The following is a 19,672-nucleotide window of genomic DNA, read 5'->3' as shown; positions in this document are numbered from 1 at the left end:
TTCCAGGAATTTGACAAGAAACTGAAGTGTTGGGCAAAAATTATTTTGAGTTTGAAATCAGACATGTATTAGAGTTTAGATTCTTTCATTTGATTAAGGTAAGATTGTTTAATAAAATTTAATCATACCCTTACTTTACATTTTCCAACTTATATTTTAATGTGTGCTTTATTAACAGATTTTAACTTTTAAGTCTACCTGAGATTCTGACCTCAGAAAATATTTTCATGGTTCCTTTATTATTTAAATAACTAATGGCCCAGGTAACAAGTTCCAGATATGAGGGGAACATGTGATTATATGTTTACTGAAGGGGTTGTATAATCAGATCTGTTTGCCTAGTGCAGAAGTTGGTAAGCTGTGGCCTACAGGCCTGTTTTGGTAAATAAAGGTTTATTGGAACATAGTTCACCCATTAATTACATGTTGTTTATAGCTGCCTTAGCTCTACAGTGGCAGAGTGGATTAGCTGCAACAGTGTCTGTATGGCCTGCAAGCCTAAAATCTGGCCCTTTAAGAAAATTTTGATGACCCTTGGCATAGATGATTAAATCATACTGTCCTACTATGCTATATAATTATAGCATGTGAAGTGATAGCTGACCCATTTTTAGTTGTCAGTAAGTGCTGTCAACTATGAAACTACTTGAAGATTTCAATATGCGTATGAGTAGATGTGCTCCTATCCCAAGCCATACTTCTTGAAGTGAAGGGTCTGTATTATTTCTTAGAAAGAGGTATTAATTTTCTGAAATAATTGATTTCAAAAATAAGACAGTGCTGTGAGCAGCTAAATGCCAAGCGCTTGTTTCTGAGTAGGTCTTTATTTTGCTTAGATCTTTAAAAATAAAAGTTTATATGAAAAAGGTCAAGTTTATTCCTGCTCTAAAAAAAATTTCACACTGATGTGTTTAATTACGTCTTGTCTTTCTTGGTAAATTTAAACAGAAGTAGTAACATTTTGAGAATAATGATTATGTGTTTTTAGTATCTGCCTTAGTGACATAGTGATTTAGATAACATGAAATTTTAAATGAAAAAATCCTGCTATAAAACTGTTTAATGGTTAAAGTTGGAATTATATTTACCTCTGAAGTTTATATTGAATCACTTATACCTGCTCGTGATTCCTAAAATTTATGAGTATTTAAAAAACATAACACAGAAGGAGAAATTAAAATTTGACCCGAGAGAGCCTGTAAAATGTTTTCAAGGCTTCTCAGGAATCTCTTTACTGAAGAAAAAAGCATATTTTTTAAACATGACATATAAATTATAATTTCTAAGCAATATCAAATTAAATACAGTGTCTAATGAAATACATGATAAAGGAATTTTCTTGTTTTGAATTTGTTTTGAAAACCAAAATTGTTAAAAGATTTTTTTTGCTAGTTTTTGGATAATTTTAACAGAATAAAATAAGTCTCTGAAATCTTCATCTCTTAAGAGTCAAATGATTTGAAAAACACGCTCTGTTATGTTAGGCGTAACCTGAGACATATTTGGATTCCTAACAGACTTCTGTGAGGTATCTTTACTTGTGTTCTAAAAAGTGAGTTTAAAACTTTTTAAAGTTTATTTTAAAGGAGAGAAGTGTATTAATTTATCTGTAAGAATATCTCTGCATAGTTTTATACCATCATACATTTTATATTTAAATCAGTATAGATTTAGAATTAGAGTGCTTATACATATGAATTATGAAAGATGGATAAAATTAAGCTGCAGAAGAAGCAATAGGAATCTTGATAGATTGAATATGTGAATGATGCCACCTTAGTATATTTTGTGTGTTGTGGTCTAAACTGGATTGAATTTGTAAAGTACCTATTTGATTCATAGACCGAGACTTATGCATAAGAATTCCCTTTTATTTTTATTTTATTTTTTAATATATTTTTAAAATCCTCACCTGAGCATATGTTTATTGATTTTAGAGAGAGAGGAAGGAGGGGAAAGAAACATCAATGTGAGAGAGAAACATGGATCGCTTGCCTCCCGTACAGGCCGTGAAAGGGCATCAAACCCACAGTCTTAGGTATACGCCCTGACTGAGGATCAAACTCGCAACCTTTTGGTGTATGGAATAATGCTCTAACCAACTGAGCCACCTGGGCAGGGCAAGAATTTCCTTTTAAATGATAGATGACAAGAAGATACTGCTAAAGCTTTTTGCCTCTATCAAAATCATATCTTAAGATATCTTTTTAAAAAATTATTCTTGATTTATATTTCAGTATTGTACTTAAAAGTAAAGGAAGTAAAAACAAATTTACAGAAAAGTTCACAGCTTGATATTTTTCTTCCATATAATCCTCTATACAATCTTACTTTTTCTAAGTCAACATAAAATATTTTATTTTAAAAATCAAATACTGAGTCATTGCCAGTTTGACAGTGTTATTGAAATTAGATATGTATGTAGAATTTCTTTAAATGGAATATGTCTTTTGTATGGCTGGATGAGAAAGGGCTTGGATGGACTTGTTTTAGAACTTTTTCTGTTCATATTTTTGGCTTTCAGACTAAAACAGAACTGGTGTTTTAGTTTATTCAGGCTGATATAACTGGGTTATCTACAAATGATGGAAATTTATTTCTCAGAGTTCTGGTTGCTGGGAAGTTCAAGATCAATGTGCTAGCAAATTTGGTGTCTAGTGAGGACCCACTTTCTGGTTCATAGAGGACTGTCCGTTCACTGTGTGCTCTCATGGTGGACGAGGTGAGGAGCTCTCCGGGGCTCCTTTCATAAGGGCACCAATTTCATTTATGAGGGAGGGTCCTAATCATCTCCCTAAGGCCCCTCCTTCAAATACCATCACATTGTGAGTTAGGATTTTAACATGAATTTTGGGGGTGACACAAACATTCAGACTCTAGCAGTCAACTTTGTAATTTTGTAGACCTTGATTAATGCCACTGTATAGCTTTAGGTCAACACAGAAACTAGTTTGGAAATGAACCTCCAAGGTTTATCCTCATAGGAGATAATGTAAAAACATCTAACTTTAATTGACTATTATGGGGTTTTCTTTAAGAAACTTTAATATATTCTTTATAGGTTTCCTTTATATAGTCATTTCATTTTCTACCAAAATAATTTTTTTAAGAATAAAAACAATTTTATTCACAGAACTTGCTATCAAGAAAGGTATGCACACATTTGAAAGAGAGTAATAAAGGCTACTTTTTTAAAACTTAATTTTTTTTCTTTTTAAAAATTTTTATTCTATTACAGTTGTGATTTTTCCCCCTTTGCCCTCTTCTGCCCAGCATGCCCCTTATTCCCACAGTCAGTCCCTACACCGTTGTCCATGTCTGTGGGTCATTCATGCATATTCCTTGACTAGTACTTTCCTTTCTTTCCACCATTATCTCCCTGCCCCTCCCCTCTGGCCCCTGTCAGTCTGTTCCATGTTTCTATGTCTCTGGTTCTATTTTGCTTGTTTGTTTATTTTGTTCATTAGATTCCTCTTATAAGTGAGATCACATGGTATTTGCCTTTCACCAACTGGCTTAAAGCTTACTTTAAAAAAATTTCATTTTGGAATAATTTTAGATATACAAATAAGCTCTAACAACACAGAAATAAATTCTAAAGTACAGAGCTTTTGTATATTCTCCAGGCAGTTTCCCCTAATGTTAACATCTTACATAACTTTAGCACAATGATCGGAACTAAAGGATCAACAATGACTATTAAAGTACAGATATTATTAGGATTTCACCAATTTTTCCACTAATGTCCTTTTTCCAGGATCCCACTTACATTTATTTGTCACATTTCCTTCATCTCCTCCAATATGACAGTTCCTCAGTCTTTCCTTGTATTTCATTACCTTCACACTTTGGAAGCCTGCTGGTCAGGTATTTTGTAGAATGTCATTCAATTTGGTTTCCTCTGATGTTTCTTGTAGTTAGCTTGAACTTACAGATTTTGGGAAAGAATACCAGAGAGATGAGGTGTCCTTCTCATATCAGAGGTTACATGATGTCAGTGTGACACATTACAGGTGATGTTATTAATCTTGATCACTTGATTTGGTGATGTCTGCCAGATTTCTCCACTGTAAAGTTACTGGTTTTCCTTAATTAATAAATATTTAGGGAAAATACTTTGAGGTTACACAAATGATCCTGTTTCTCCTTAAATTTTTGGCCACTAATTTTAGCATTAACTGGTGTGTCTTGCCTACAACAATTACTACTCTGATATTCTAATGGTGATTTTCTTTTCTATTCCTTCCTTCTATATTTATTCATTATAATTCATCTATAAGAAAGAATTGTCCCTTCCCACATTTATTTTATTGAATCATGTATTTATATCAGTGCTCACTGATAGATATTTAATTTTATTCTCTGGATGAGAATAGCAGCTATTGTTATTTATTTTGTTGCTCAAATTTTTCAAGCCTTGGCCACAGGGAGCCCTTTGAAGTTTGCTTTTGTGTCCTTTCAACATGTTTTGTATGTTGTGTGTGTGTTTTTTTAAGTAATTTCTTACTTTCTGGCTCTGCAAGATGAGCTGGAAGCTCATCTTGTATTTCCCCTGCCCCAGGCCTGGATTACCCACTTTCCAAAGAGCCCAGGTCCATCTTACTGGAAAATAGTATTTAGAAACCAGCTTCTGGGTACTAGCTGTGCTCATTGCTACTGAAATGTTACTGCCTCTAGGCCTTTCAGCGGTCACAGCTAGGAAATGCATACTTTTATACTAATCCACACATATACAGGGTGGGGGCAAAAGTAGGTTTAGTTGTTTGTGTGAAAAATAATATAATAATTAATAAATAATAATACAAGAATAAGCTCTGTGTTTTGCATATTCACAGCTGTAAACCTACTTTTACCCTGTCCTGTGTATATACACATCTGTGTTTATTTCTGTATTACTATCTATCTGTATATACAGAAAACAAGTTAATTTATATTGATACCTCCAAATCTAATCTAGCACCATAGAGATTATTCTAGCACTTCTCTTTTGTTTATTTGTAACTACATTTACATATTTGCTATACATGTATACATGTAGAGATAGTAGTTTTAGAATTGCTAACCCATATTCCTGTGAGAAACAAATTTACCAAACAAATACAGTGTTTGTAAACAGTTCTTTTTTATCTTTATTCTCACAGTATCCAGCCAAAATGTTCTTTTCCAAAGTTAGTTAAGTCAGGTCTTTTCTGCCATATCTCCTTCAGTCTGCTATGTCACTCACTTCTAACACAGTTAGAGTCATTTGTCACAGTTTGCATTCCATCTTTGGTTTCCCTGACACCCTGGTTTGTTTAAATTTGTATCCTGTAAAACTCACTCTTTGTGTTGCACAGTTGCGGGTTTTGAGAAATGCATAGAGTCATGTATTTACCAGCAACAGCTCCATCGCGCCCTAAATTCCCTTGTGTTGCCCCTTTATAGTCAACCGCTCTTTCTACTCCAGACTCTAGCAACTGCTGATGTATTTTCCATGCCTTTAGTTATTTTTTTTCCAGAATGTCACATAAATGGAATCACTGGCTTCTTTCACTTGACAAAATTCATTTAATATTCATCCATCTGTTGCATAAATCGTTAGTTTGTTCTTTTTTTTCCTTTATTGCCAAGTACCATTCCATTGTATTACCAGCTTGTTTATCCATTTACATTTTGAGGGACACCTGGATTGTCTGCAGCTTTGGGCAGTTATTAATAAGCTACTACCAACATTTACATAACTGTGTTTTGTATTTTTTATGTGTGTGGGTCTTTCTTTGTCTTTGTTTTTATTTCATTTGAGTAAATACCTGGGAGTGGGGTTATGTACCTTAGTGTAACTATGTTTAACTTTACTTTTTTCCAAGTGACTTTACAATTTTTCATCGCTACTACCATTGTATGAGAGTTTCTGTTGCTCTCCATAGTTTTGAGTACTTGTCAGTTTGTTTCTGTCTTTTAGCTGTTCAGCTATATATGCATTGGTATCTTGTGGTTTTAATTTGCATTTTCTCAAAGACTAATGATGTTGATATGCCATCCATATGTTTGTGAAGGGGAAGCTGGTCTCTTTTATTTCTCTTTATTTTCTCCTTTAAGATCAACCAGGTAGATAGAGAGTTTTTTCCAATATATTTTTGATTGAACAAGTTGCCATCATCTCTGAATGTTTGGCTATATTTTATAATAAAAATACACATTTCCATGTATGAGTTTCAGTTGTCTGTGCTCATTGCAATAGAGTAATTTTTAGTTTTTATGTAGCTGAGTATTTGAAGAATAATTTCATTGTTGTCCAAAATTAGATGGCTTTATAAGAATCTATTCATAAACTACATCTTGGGCTGAAAAGACACGCAAGACATCGTAAAATGTAGTAAATTCTGCTAGTGCTAATAGTTGGCATTGGATTGATAAATGTCACTTTAGAAAAAGAATTTTAGAGCCTTAGGTAAGATCGTTCCCCCTTGACTATCAAATAAAAAAGGAAAGCTGATACTTTTATGTCTATTCAGTACATGCCTTTGGTATGCTCTTATCACTAATCAATTAATATTAGATGAAAGATTACAAAATGAATGTTTTTAAACTTGGGGCTCTTTATGTAAACATTTAAATTGACTGATAGGTTAAAAACACTTTACTATATTGCTTCATTGAGCTGAATTAATAAAAATGTGGGGAATACTCATTACCTACTTTGTAGAATTTCAAAGACTACTGCTAAAAAACCTATAATTCAATAACTAATTGAATTCTTAGCCTATATTTAACTTTTATTGGAATGGAATTAAAGACAAAGCTTTAGTGAGTGATTTTTACCCTATTTGATCTTTACATTTACTACTTTTGTAAAGACCTGTATTTAATCTATTGAAGTATGTACAGGGATACCATGTTATTTAAATAGATTTTTATGGGGGGGGTTCCTGTATAAAGTTATTTAAAGAACTTAATATATTACATAAAATGTATGCTTATATTGGCAAGCTACTATATGCCTTGAAGGATAGCATTCTTATTACATCATTTGGGTAATTATGATTGATTTCCTTGATAGAGATTCTAGTTAACTAGGTCTAGTTAACTAGTTAATTATTCCCTTATTTCAGTATGAGAAAGCCAAAACAGTATTTTATTTACATATTCAGATTCTGAAAGTGTTGGTGTTAGAAGTCATTACAAATGGAAAGATGTCCTGTGTACTTCAGAATGATTGTATCTCTTTTAGCATCTTATTTGATAGTGTGATTATCTCACTGATATTTCTAGTGGCCAAACCCAGGTTTGTTGTTGTTATGATGATGACAGTCTTTGAATTTAAACCAGCAGGGTGTGTTTTTTTCATTCTTGGTAAATTTTTAATTCTTTTCCATGTCTTCATGTAATTTTTCTTTTAAAAAATTAGGCTTATATTACACATGATATTTTGTTACCTACATTTTTGAGTTAACAATATATCATCTTTCCATGTCAATAAGTAGATATTTATATCACTATTTTTAAAGGTGTCTTAACCAGTTTTACCATAATTTAACTACCTTCTTATTATATTGTTGGAGATATAGGTTGTTTTAAATTTTTAATCATTATAAACAGTGCTATTATTGATTGACATTCTTATAGTTAAATCTGTAACTTAATGTTTGTCTTAAATTGCTGGAAGCAAATTTTTTGTGAAAAAAGGCATGCATATTTTAAGTTTTCTATTGTTGTTACTGAATGCCAAAATGCATCAATTGACTGTAATTGAAACCTATAAAAAGTTTCATAACAATTTAAAATTCTAGCAGTAATGCATGAGAGTATTTTCTTCTACTTAAATTAACACTGGACATTCCTATTAAAAACAAAAAGCTTTGCTAATTTGTTAGGCAGAAATGCTATCATGCCTGACTTTTGCATTTTTTTGACCCGTAGTAACGTTGACCTTTTTTGGTTTATTGACCATTTGCATATTTTTCCTTTTTTCAAATTCTGTTTTATTGATTATCCTCTTACAGTTGTCATAGTTTTTCCCCCTTTGCTCCCCTCCTCCTGGTACCCACCTTCCTCCCCTCCTTAGTTCATGTTCACGTACTGTGCATATAAGTTCTTCAGCTTCTCCGTTTGCTATACTGTTCTATACCCCCCGTCTATTTTGTACCTACCTAATTATGCTTCTTAATCCCTGTACCTTTTCCCCCATTCTCCCTCTTCCCCTTCTCCTTCCCCGCTGATAACCCTCCAAATGGTCTCCGTATTTATGATTCTGTTCCTATTCTAGTTGTTTGCTTAGTTTTTTTTTCTTTTTCTTTTTTAGATTCAGTTGTTGATAGTTGTGAGTTTGTTGTCATTTTACTGTTCATAGTTTTGATCTTCTTTTTCTTAAATGAGTCCCTTTAACATAACACTATAATAAGGGCTTGGTGATGATGAACTCCTTTAACTTTACCTTGTATGGGAAGCACTTTATCTGTCCTTCCATTCTAAGTGATGGCTTTGCTGGATACAGTAAACTAGGTTTTAGGTCCTTGTTTTTCATCACTTCGAATACTTCTTCCAGTCCCTCCTTGCCTGCAAAGTTTCTTGTGAGAAATCAGCTGATAGTTTATGGGAACTCTTTTGTAGATAACTCTGCTTTTCTCTAGCTGCTTTTAATATCCTCTCCTTATCGTTAACCTTTGGCATTTTAATTATGATGTGTCTTGGTGTGGTCCTCTTTGGGTCCAACTTGTTTGGGACTCTCTGTGCTTCCTGGACTGATTTCTGTGTCTATTTCCTTCACCAAATTAGGTTTATTTCATTTCTTATTTTTTCAAATAAGTGTTCAATTTCTTGCTGTTTCTCTTCTCCTTCTGGCACTCCTATGGTTTGGGATGCTGGTATGTTTAAAGTCGTCCCAGTGGTCCCTAAGCTTATCCTCGTTATTTTGGATCCTTTCTTCCTGCTGTTCTGATTGAAAACTTTTTTCTTCCTTGTGTTCCAGATCATTGATTTGATTCTCAGCTTCGTCCTCTCCACTGTTGGTTCCCTGTAGATTTTTCTTTATTTCACTTCGTGTTACCATCATTTCTTCCCTTATGTTGTTGCGGTACTCAGTGAGTTCTTTGAGCATCCTGATCACTGGTATCTCAAACTCTGCATCTGATACGTTGGCTATCTCCATTTCATTTAGTTCCTTTTCTGGAGTTTTGTTCTTTTCTTTCATTTGGGCCATACTTCTTTGTATCCTCAATTTGACAACCTCTCTGTTTGTTTCTGTGTATTAGGTAGAGTTGCTTTGACTCCCTGTCTTGGCACACCTGTTAAGTTGTGTGGGGCAGAACCATAGCTATGCACCAGATGGGGCAATCTGCTTCACCACTCTGTGGCTCAGTATGTGGGGAAAGGGTTGGAGAGGGGACAGTACTGCTGTCTAATCCAGCAGGTGTTAAAGTGGAAAGTGCAAACATTTCTGTAGTGGCTGTTCTGATCACTATACATAACATAACTTATACTGTCCTACTTCATCAGCTTCTCTTTGTAAATAAGATGTAAGTAAGACAGCTTTCCTAGCCTTGTGGGTGGAGGGGGGACTATATATGCTTATATTTATATTATACATATATATTTTATTTCCCCCTTCCCTTTTTCTGAACAGTAGGGATAAAAAAAGAAAGTATATGGTTTTATCTGTTAAGGTCTTGATGGCAGCCTACTTCCTTATTTATGGAAGACTCAGAAGATGAGGTTTGTGACTTCTGTAGAGCCCAAGACTAATGAAGTGGCAGCTATAAACAGTTGTGCTTATGTGACAGTTGACAGTGTTACCTGACAGTGTTGAAACAAGCATTTCTGTAATTGGGGAATTGAGGAAGGATAAAGTCTAACTTCTTTTAAGCAACTGTTTTTTGGTTAACTCCAAGTTGGGCACTTTGTTTTGCATGTTATTTAACTTACTCCTCATGGTTAGCCTACATGCTATGCACAATTACCCACATTTTATAAGAAAATTTATCCAAGGTAACACAGCTAGTATTGTCAAAAGTCAGGATTTCAACCTTTGTTTTTTTTTTCTAAATTAAAAAACATTTGTTTATTTTTAGAGAAAGGGGAAGGGAGGAAGAGAGAAGAGAGAAACAGTGATGTAAGAAAGAAACATCGATCTGTTGTCTCTGCTACACACCCCAGACGGGGACCGAACCCATAACCAAGGCATGTGTCCTGATTGGGAATTGAACCAGCAACCTTTCTCTTTGTAGGACAATGCCAAACCAACTGAGCCACACCAGTCAGGGCTAAATCTTTGCTTTCTTACCTAAAAGTACACTCTTATCTACTATACTACACTACTTCTCCTAAGATTAAAAAAAATAATGAAAATCATTAGAAAAATCTCTCAACTTTTAAGCCCCTGGGAGGGAAAGTAATAATTAGATAAAACTGAGGTTATCTCAACCTTATGTAGTGTTTTCTTCACCCTTAAGGGACATCATTTTTAGAAAACCTATTTTATACATGCTATATGAGGGAACAGCCAACATAGTACTCGTTAATGCTAATTATATGAGCCTCCAAATGATATCTTAGAAAGAATTCTCTAATGATATTAGTGATAACTAGTATCTTTTTTGAAAATAAAAATCATCTACTTTCAGAAATCATACATGTCTATGTTGCTGTTAGCAGTAAAAGTATCTTAAAAATTCAGTATATTTGCAGTAACTTTTTGGGAGGATACAGTGAAATTTATTGATGGTGCATGACAAGGTAGGGCTCTCTAAGCCCCTCCCCTTTTTCAGGGGGTCTGGAACAGAAATTGGGGAGGGCAGAAGATTCTCAGTGTGTTGGGGGACTGATCTGGGACGAGGACCTCTCTTCCTCTTGCTGAGGCTGGTGATCAATGTGACTCTTACTCCTTGGAGGCCATGTAATCCATAAAGTCCACCACCTTATTGCTATAGCCAAATTCACTCATACCAGGAAATAAGTTTGACATAGTGGTCACTGAGGGCAATGCCAGCCTCAGCATCAAAGGTGAAGGAATAGGTGTCACTGTTCAAGTCATAAGAGACAACCTAGTACTCAGCATAGCCCAGAATGTCCTTGAGGGGGCCTTCTGATGCCTGCTTCATTATTCCCTCTGTTTTTTAATCCTCACCAAAGGACATGTCCATTGACTTTAGAAAAAAAGGAAGGAAGAGAGAGTAAGAGAGAAAAACAGTGATTGATGGACTCCCATACATGCTCTGACCAGGGACCAAACCCACTACCTCAGTATGTGCCCTGATCGAGAATCAAACCCGCAACCTTTTGGTGTATGGGGCAATGCTCCAACCAACTGAGTCATCTGGCCAGGGCTTTACTACTTTCTTGATGTCACTGTATTTGGCAGTTTTCTCCAGATGGCCGGTCATATCCACAACTGACACATTAGGGATGGGGACACAGAAGGCCATGCCAGTGAGCTTCCCATTCAGCTCAGGAATGACCTTGCTCTCAGCCTTGGCAGCGCCCGTAGAAGCAGGGATGATGTTCTGGGCAGCCCCTCGGCCCTCATGCCACAGCTCCCAGAGGGGCCACCCATGGTCTTCTGGGTGGCAGCAAAGGCACAGACTGTGGTCATAAGCCCCTCCACCATGCCAGAGTTGTCATGGATGACCTTGGCCAGGGGGGCCAAGCAGTTGGTGGTATAGGAGGCATTGCTGGCAATCTTGAGGGAGTTGTAATACTTGCCATGGTTCACACCCATCACAAACACGGGGGCATCCACAGAAGGGGCAGAGATGATGACCTCCTTAGCTCCCCCTTTCAGGGGAGCCACAGCCTCCTCCAAGGTGGTGAAGACACCAAAGCACTCCACAACATATTCAGCATGAGCGTCACGCCATTTGATGTTGATACGGCCGTGCTTCTGGAAGGTAGAGATGCACTTTCCATTATGAAAAGCTACTCGTTCTCAGCCTTGACTGTGCCTTTGAACTTGCCATGAGTAATATCATACTGGAACATGTAGACCATGTAGTTGAGGTCAATGAAGGGGTCATTGATGGCAACAATATTCACTTTGCCACAGAGTTAAAAGCAGTCCTAGTGTCCAAGTGCCAAATAGGAACAAATCTATTCACTCCAACCTTCACTATCATGTCTCAGGGTTGAGGCTGGCACTGCACAGGAAGACAAGGCTGTCTGTCGAATAGAATGAGCAGAGAGCCTTTGCAGTAACTTTTTAATAGTCTAATTAAACTCTAGAAATGATACGTGGTATAACATTTGCAAAACAAACCCTTGTGTAACAGCAAATAGCACTTTAAATTGTTTTGTCAATAAACTCATTTTATGGTAGATCAATAGACTCCATTTGCACAGTGATTAGACCTTCTTTATCTTAATGGTATTTTATTCTGTAGTCATGCTGTACTGTCAAAATTAATGGTTACATGTAGAATTGTTGGTTGTAAGAGTTTTTCTTAACATTTTTGTTACATTAGTGATCTCATTGTACATTTAATTTATCTATAGGCCAGTTACTAGTTATTTAGTATTTATTTCTAACGTACAAAAATTCTCAGATGACTAAATATAAAAGTATTTCAAGTATGATAAAATTGTATGGGAAATTGTTTCAGTATGTATAAGCAGTCAAACTATAGACTTTTTGTTTAAAAAGTGCTAAATGTTAGTTGGCATTTATTAACTAGGAAAAAGTCTAGAATTCAGAATTCAGAATTTCAAAGCATTACATGAGTCTACTTATTTATTTTCTTATGTATTTATTTTGGTGTTGCAGGTAGAGCAATAAAGGACGTAGGCTGAAATAGAAAGCACAGCCTTAGAAATTAGTAGAGTTGAGGTCTAATGTCAGTGCAGCCAATACTAGCTGTGTGACTTTGGACAAGTCATTAAACTTTTCTAGATTTTAACTTTTTGTCTATAAATAAAGTACTTGGACTGTGGTTTCCAAGATTATTCCCAGTTCTATCATTCTTATGCCAAAAATTAAATCAGTACTAAACCTGACATAAAAAGTATAGTTGTTCTACTTTTCTTTTCTGGTTCTTATTCAGTAAATAGGGATGGATTTTTGTGGGGGGTTTTTTGTTTGTTTTTGTTTTTAGAATGGGCAGCTCAGGGTAACTATGCTGGTGAATATAAGTGCTTATAATACTATATATACCTATACTGTAAATGTAAAAGAGTACATGTAAAAAAGTATGATTCTTGCCATTAGGAATAAGAGACTATCATGTTAGCCAAATATTTTTTTAAAGCTTTCCCCCAAGGTAGGGAAGGGTTAGGTTATTTTGTTATCTCTAGGCTTGGCAGAGTCAGCCCTTAGTTCTGGAAAGGCCTGCAATACATTAGGTATTCTTGCATTCACTCTCACGGAATTCTGTCGTTAGACAAAATATATGGTCTTTGCCATAAGATCAGCGTTAATTACATATGGCCTTAATACTAAATACCATATTTTGCCATGTATAATGTGCTCCCATGTGTAATGCACACCCATGTTTTTGGCCCAAACTTTTAGGGGATAAAAAATCTTTTGTTTTAATTTTTAAATTCAATTATTTATTTATTTATATTTAGATACTTGTTTTTTGTATTATAAAGGAATTTTAGCATTTATTTTTTAACATATTATGGTACAAGAAATTTTAAGTAACAAATAATTACAAAGCACAAGAACAGATACAGGGTACTTCAGGTACTACCCATGTATAATGCACACCCGATTTTTCCCTCAAAAACTTGGGCACTATATTGCACGTTATACATGGTAAAATATGGTAATCTGTTCATGATGATTATAGGTTTTGAAGGGCAGTTGTTTTACCTCTTGTTTTCATATCCCAGTGCCTACCTACGCAGTCGGTATTCAATAAACACTTGTTGATTGGGTCATCATGTAGAAGGGATAATATTGTTTTGTAGAGTAGTGAAGGTTTTGAAACTTGGGTAGACATTAGGTTGAAAGTGTATATAACTTCCTGTAAAATATATTTAAATTAAAAAATTTTAACTTTGGTTTACATTTTTAATTTTTAACTGCAGCTCACTTTTTTTTTAATGTGGTGGTGGTATTTAATAACATTTATTGAGTACTTTCTGTGTGCCTAGCATTGATCTAAAAACATTGACCTAAGAAAAAGGATATCATAGATACTACAGATCTTTAAAAAAAAAAGATAAGAGGTTTTTTAAATAACATTAAGTCAATAAGTTTGAAAATTTTGACACATTTGAATGTAAAAATCTGAATAGTTTTATATTTATTAATGAAATTGAGTGTAATTTGGTACTTTTCCATGAAGAAGTTTCCATACAGCATTGACTCATTTAATCTTACCCTATTCTTGAAGCCCATGGGTCTATGAGGAAACTGAGATGTAAACAAGATAAATATCCTTAAAGACACAGAGTTAATAAGTGATAGAGCTAGAATTCAAACCCAGAAGCCTATATCCTTAACTACTAATCTGTATAGCTTCCTAAAATTATATGTGTGAAGTTTCAGATTTTTGCTGGACTGAGGCCCTAAATTCATCGTAACTCACCTCCCTAAGTATGTGTGTGTGCACACGCACACATTTGAATTCTTTGTTATTAGGTATGTGGATTAGCCTATCTTGTGATCCTAGCATTTTCTGTTGCTAACCTGCTTATCTTTAGGTGAGATGAAAAGAATTAGGTCTTTGACACAAATATCACTTTTGTTCCAAATTATTAACAATTTGGAATCATTTCATGAGTAATAAACACAGTTTTAGCAAAGTTCCACACACTGCTCTATAAAGGTGAGTAGACAATGCAAATGATACACTTTTGTAAAGATTTCACAAACTTCCTGGTCTGTATAAATCCTACCTGTCTCACAAATGTACAAGTGCAGAAGATAGGAAAAACTGAGGCAATAATATATAGCCAGTCAGTCACTTTTTAAATATAGCATTTTTACTTTGTCCATGGTGTTTATTGCAAAATAGCAGAGGAATAATGAATGGAGTCCTCAGAGTAATGCTAAATGGCCAAGCAGAAAAGTTCATACTAAAATCAATTCCAACTTCTTGGTGAAAATCAAAACCTGGCTGCATGGAAAGATTATAAGGACTTCATGTGAATGCATACTTCTAATCTGTAAATCAGGGCTTTTAATATAGATTTCATGTCTTCAGCCAGAGTAAGCCTGCTAAGTAGTATAATCTCGAATAGATGTCAGTAGAAACACACACACGGGATTAGCGCCTAATTAAATCAATGGTGAGTTAAATCAGTGGTGATTAATTGTTTACACGTAATTTGAATTTGAGGTAGTGGACCATGTGTGAGCAAGAAATAAATTTGCTTGCTAAGTCACTAAGAGTGTTGGGAATATTTGTTACTGCCCCAGGCCTTGATTATCCTGACTAGACTAATTTGTATGTTTTACAGTCAGGGTATCCAATTAATCATTAGAGATGACCCCTATTTATATAAACGGATACTTTGGAGAGAGAACATCTGTATTAGTGAAGCCCTGTAACAACATTAGTCACTAGCCTTGAATGTTATCTTCTCATTATACAGATGATACTAGAGTATGTCAGACCAAGCTTTTAAAAACAGCATTCAGTAGAATGAACTGTTGGATAACTTAATAAGAAGAGTCATCAATAACTTTTTTTACATAACAGTAAAAAATGGGGAATAATCTTTTCTGAGCAAAAGCTTTGGGCCAAACGTAAGCCCTGCAAGAAGCACTCTCCTATAAGGAATGTAGAACACAGAAAATAAAAGTTAAAGCAAAAATTAGTGAAGTAAAAAACGAAGAAACACCCAACAAAATCAGTACATTTAATAAAAATAATAAATCCCCACAGGAGGACAGATGAAGAAAAAAAGGAAAAGGCATAAATTTTCCACTTCAGGAATGAAAAAAGGATGTCTTAGATACTACAGACATTAAAAAAAAAGATAAGAGGATTTTTAAAATTACTTAATGTCAGTAATTGAAAATTTTCACAAATTTGAATGTAAAAATCTGAATAGTTCCATATTTCTTAATGAAATTGAGCCTGTAATTTCGAACTTTTTTCCATGAAGAAGTTTCCAGGTTCAGATGGCTTCACAAGTAAATTCTTCCAAGAATTTTCAGAAGTATGAACATCAATATTACTAAAATTCTTTCAGACAATAAAAAGAGACTTGCATAACCTTAATATCAACACCTAGTAAGAACATTATAAGAGGAAACTTTCAAGTCCTTTTCACTTGTGAATATAGGTGGACAAATTCTAAAAATATTAGCAAATCAAATCTAGATAGACAGTCATAGGTAGATGCCATGAGCAAGTTGCCTTTAGGAGCACAAGTTTGGCTTAACATTCAGAACTCAGTAAATGTAACTGACCAAATTAACAGAAAAAGAGAAAGAATAATATCAATAAATTTTATCAACTAGAAGTACTTTGATTTTAAAATTATAGATCCTCAGTCACTCTGGCTACCTATCAGGTGCCCGATAGGCACGTGTGGCTAGTGGCTATCATATCCCACACACATAGATTCCATTACCACAGAAAGTTCTGTTGGACAGTGCAATAAGGAAGGAAGCATAATGATTAGGGAGAGAGGAATGAAACTGCCATTATTTACAAATGACATGATTGTTACAAAAAAAATTTTTTTTAATCTACAAAGAATAGAATTAAAAAGTGAATTTAGCAAGGATGCCAGGTACACAATTGATATATATAAATCAATTTTAGGCTTGTATACCAGAAACAAACAAAAAATGAAATTTAAGAAGTGATATCAGTCTATCAAAAACATCAAATACACAAAATTAATTTACAAAAGGCCTCTATGCTGAACTTTTAAAAAAATATATTTTATTTGTTTATTTTTAGAGGGGAAAGGAGGGAGAAAGAGAGGAAGAGAAGTATCAATGTGCTAAAGAAACATCTCGGTTAACCCCCAACTCAGGTGTGTGCCCTGACCGAGAATCAAACTGGCAGCTTTTCATTTTGCAAAGGTCTGAGGAACAATGCAGAACCCACTGAGTCACACCAGTCAGGGATATACTGAACATTTTAAGACATTATTGAGAGAAAATTAAGACGACAAAGAGAGGAATATGTCAATTCATGAATTAAAAGACTTAGTGTTATAAAAATGTCATTTCTCTCTATATAAACCCAATACAGTCTCAAAACAAAATTCAGTGCAATCTCAAACAAAGGAAGATTTGTTTGTTCTTTGAAATTGGCAAGCTGATTCTTAAATTATTGTGGAAATATAAAGGGCCAAGAATAGCCAAGATAGTCTTGAAGAATAATAAACCTGGTGGATTTATACTGTAAGATATCAAGACTTACTATAAAACTACAGTAATAAAGACAGCATGGCTCTGGCACAAGAAAAGACAAACTAATGAAACAAAATAGAAGCAACAGATGCACATATATAGGTACTTGATTTATACCAAAGATAACGTTGTAGTGCATAGAGGAAAGGATGTTCTTTTCAATAAATTGTGCTAGGTCAATTAGATATCCATATGAAAAGAAAAGATGAATTCTTGATCTCAACCTCAAACCATATAAAGACATTAATTATAGATACAAAAAGTAAAATAATAAAGCTTCTGGAAGTAAATAGTATCTTCATGACCCTGAGGTAGGCAAAGATTCTTAAATAGAATATGTAAAACATTAACAAAATAAAAAATGTTAAATTGGACTACATTAAAATTAAGAAATGCTGTTCATTAACAGACACCATTAACAATGAAAAAGCAAGCAACAGAGTGGGGAACAGATATTTGTAATTTGTATTACATACACCTGACAAAGAATCTGATAATATAGAATATATAAAAAATTCCTACTCAGCAATAAGGAAGACCAACAATCCAAGAGAAAAATGGGCAATACACTTAAATGGTCACTTCTCAGAAGATATTTAAAAAGCAAACACATATTAAAAGATCCTCAGTCACATTAGTCATCTGCAAAGTACAGATAAACCCATGATGAGATACCACTTGATCTTAAAATTCCAGTCTTTGGTGTACAAAGGTGGGCAAAAGGAGGTTTACCGTTGTTCATATGGAAAAAGACATGCAGGTTATGATTATTACAAATAGCTTTATTAATTCAAAAGAATGTCACAATGGCACAGTGACTCGAAGTGACTCGACTTTTGCCCACCCTGTCTATCCAACAGAAATGCAAACATTTGTTTGCTAAAACACATGTGTAAGAATATTCACAGAGCAGTATTTACCTAGCCAAAAACTGAAAACAATCCAAAATGTCCAACAACAGCAAATTGGATAAATAAGTAGTTACGTATTTATATATACAATGTAATGCCATGCAGCAATGAGAATAAGTGAACTGTTGCAGTACACAACCACACAGATGAATCTCAGGAACAAGATATAATGTTCATGGAAAAAACCAGTCACAAAAGAGTACCCATTGTATGATTGTAGTTATATGAAGTTTAAAAACAGGCAAAACCAATTTATTGTGTTAAAGTCAGGAGAGTTAGTCCTTTGTGGGAGTGGTTTTGACAGAGAAATAACATGAATGGATCCTGTGTGGCTGGTTAAGGAAATACTGTTCCACTGATTGTTTGCTACAAGCATTTAATAAAATTGGGGGAGGGGGTAAATTTTATCAAAAGCTTCTATTAGATAGAAGTTTAGAATTCTGAATGTGAAACCAACCTTGTGTTCTTAATAGTACTGATCTGGGCACTGGTATTCACTTTGTGAACATTAATCAATGTGTATACTGTGTATATTATACTGTGATAAAAATGTTTATTTAAATTCCTTAATTTAAAAAAATTAAAAGGATAGTTGAAGAGTGAGCCAAAAATTTACACATTCAGTTTATAGGACAAGAAGATACAAAGAAAATTTTACGTTTCCACAGAACCATATCCTCAGTCATCCTTGATTTAGAATGAGCTTAACAGAAGAATTAAATTTTATGAGATAGTTTAGTAATTAACCCTCGCTACTATGAAGTCAGCTACAAAGACAGTAAGGCTTTTTAAGTTACAGTAAAACAATGGCATAATAATTAAATGGAACTTATTAATGGCAAGAATTGGCTCTCAACTTTACTTCTGTTTTTCTAATTGTGGACTCTCAGACTTGGAAAAAAGTCAATCTAGGATAATGATCTCTGGGAAAAGAGAAATAATGAGGTGAGCCCACAGTGTTTCCAAGCCCCAGTGCAGGGAGAGGGAACATCAAAGGCCTAGCAGTCTCACATAATTGAGTCTGGGGCTTACAGATGAGAAGGAAGCTAAAATTTTGAGGGCACAATATGGAAAAGGAGAGGGCTGCACAAAAGGAGCACACAAGAGACCTTCAGAGGGCCTCTTCAAGTCCTTGCCTCAGTATCAATCTGTGCATCTACATGAAGTAACTGCTCAACACTAGGAAAAGACCCACTGGAAGGAATAGGGGGGAAAAAAAAAGTCCTTAGAGCAACGGTCCCCAACCTTTTTGGCACCAGGGACCAGTTTCGTGGAAGACAATTTTTTCATGGACCGGGGCTGTGGAGGATGGCTTTGTAACCTGCCACCAGATGCAGCTTGTCACATACCACTCGCTAATACGGTTTTGATATGAGTCTGTAAGCAATTGATTTATTATTTGATTTATTATGGTTTCTGTGCAAACCTCTCTGCCAATGATAAGCATTTGCAGCTGCTCCGCAGTGCTCAC

At 34.7% G+C, this 19,672-nt stretch overlaps 1 protein-coding gene and 1 pseudogene across 4 annotated transcripts in view; one reads left to right on the top strand and one right to left on the bottom strand.

Moving 5' to 3' along the window:
- Positions 1–19,672, top strand: part of GLCE (glucuronic acid epimerase) — a 98,572-nt gene that overhangs the window by 47,212 nt on the left and 31,688 nt on the right. For 3 of the 4 annotated variants that reach the window (XM_054565220.1, XM_054565218.1, XM_054565219.1), the window contains one exon: positions 7–98. The exons of the other annotated variant lie outside the window; for it this stretch is intronic. The gene's annotated coding sequence lies outside the window, so the exon portion shown is untranslated. The remainder of the gene's footprint in view (positions 1–6; positions 99–19,672) is intronic. 4 annotated transcript variants of the gene reach the window in all.
- Positions 10,837–11,976, bottom strand: LOC129064142 (glyceraldehyde-3-phosphate dehydrogenase-like; annotated as a pseudogene).

The sequence above is a fragment of the Pteronotus mesoamericanus genome, unplaced genomic scaffold (genome assembly GCF_021234165.1).
Source record: "Pteronotus mesoamericanus isolate MK-2021 breed Mesoamerican mustached bat unplaced genomic scaffold, CSHL_Meso_final contig_164, whole genome shotgun sequence".
Lineage (NCBI taxonomy): Eukaryota > Metazoa > Chordata > Mammalia > Chiroptera > Mormoopidae > Pteronotus > Pteronotus mesoamericanus.
This window is presented reverse-complemented; position numbering and strand designations above follow the sequence as displayed.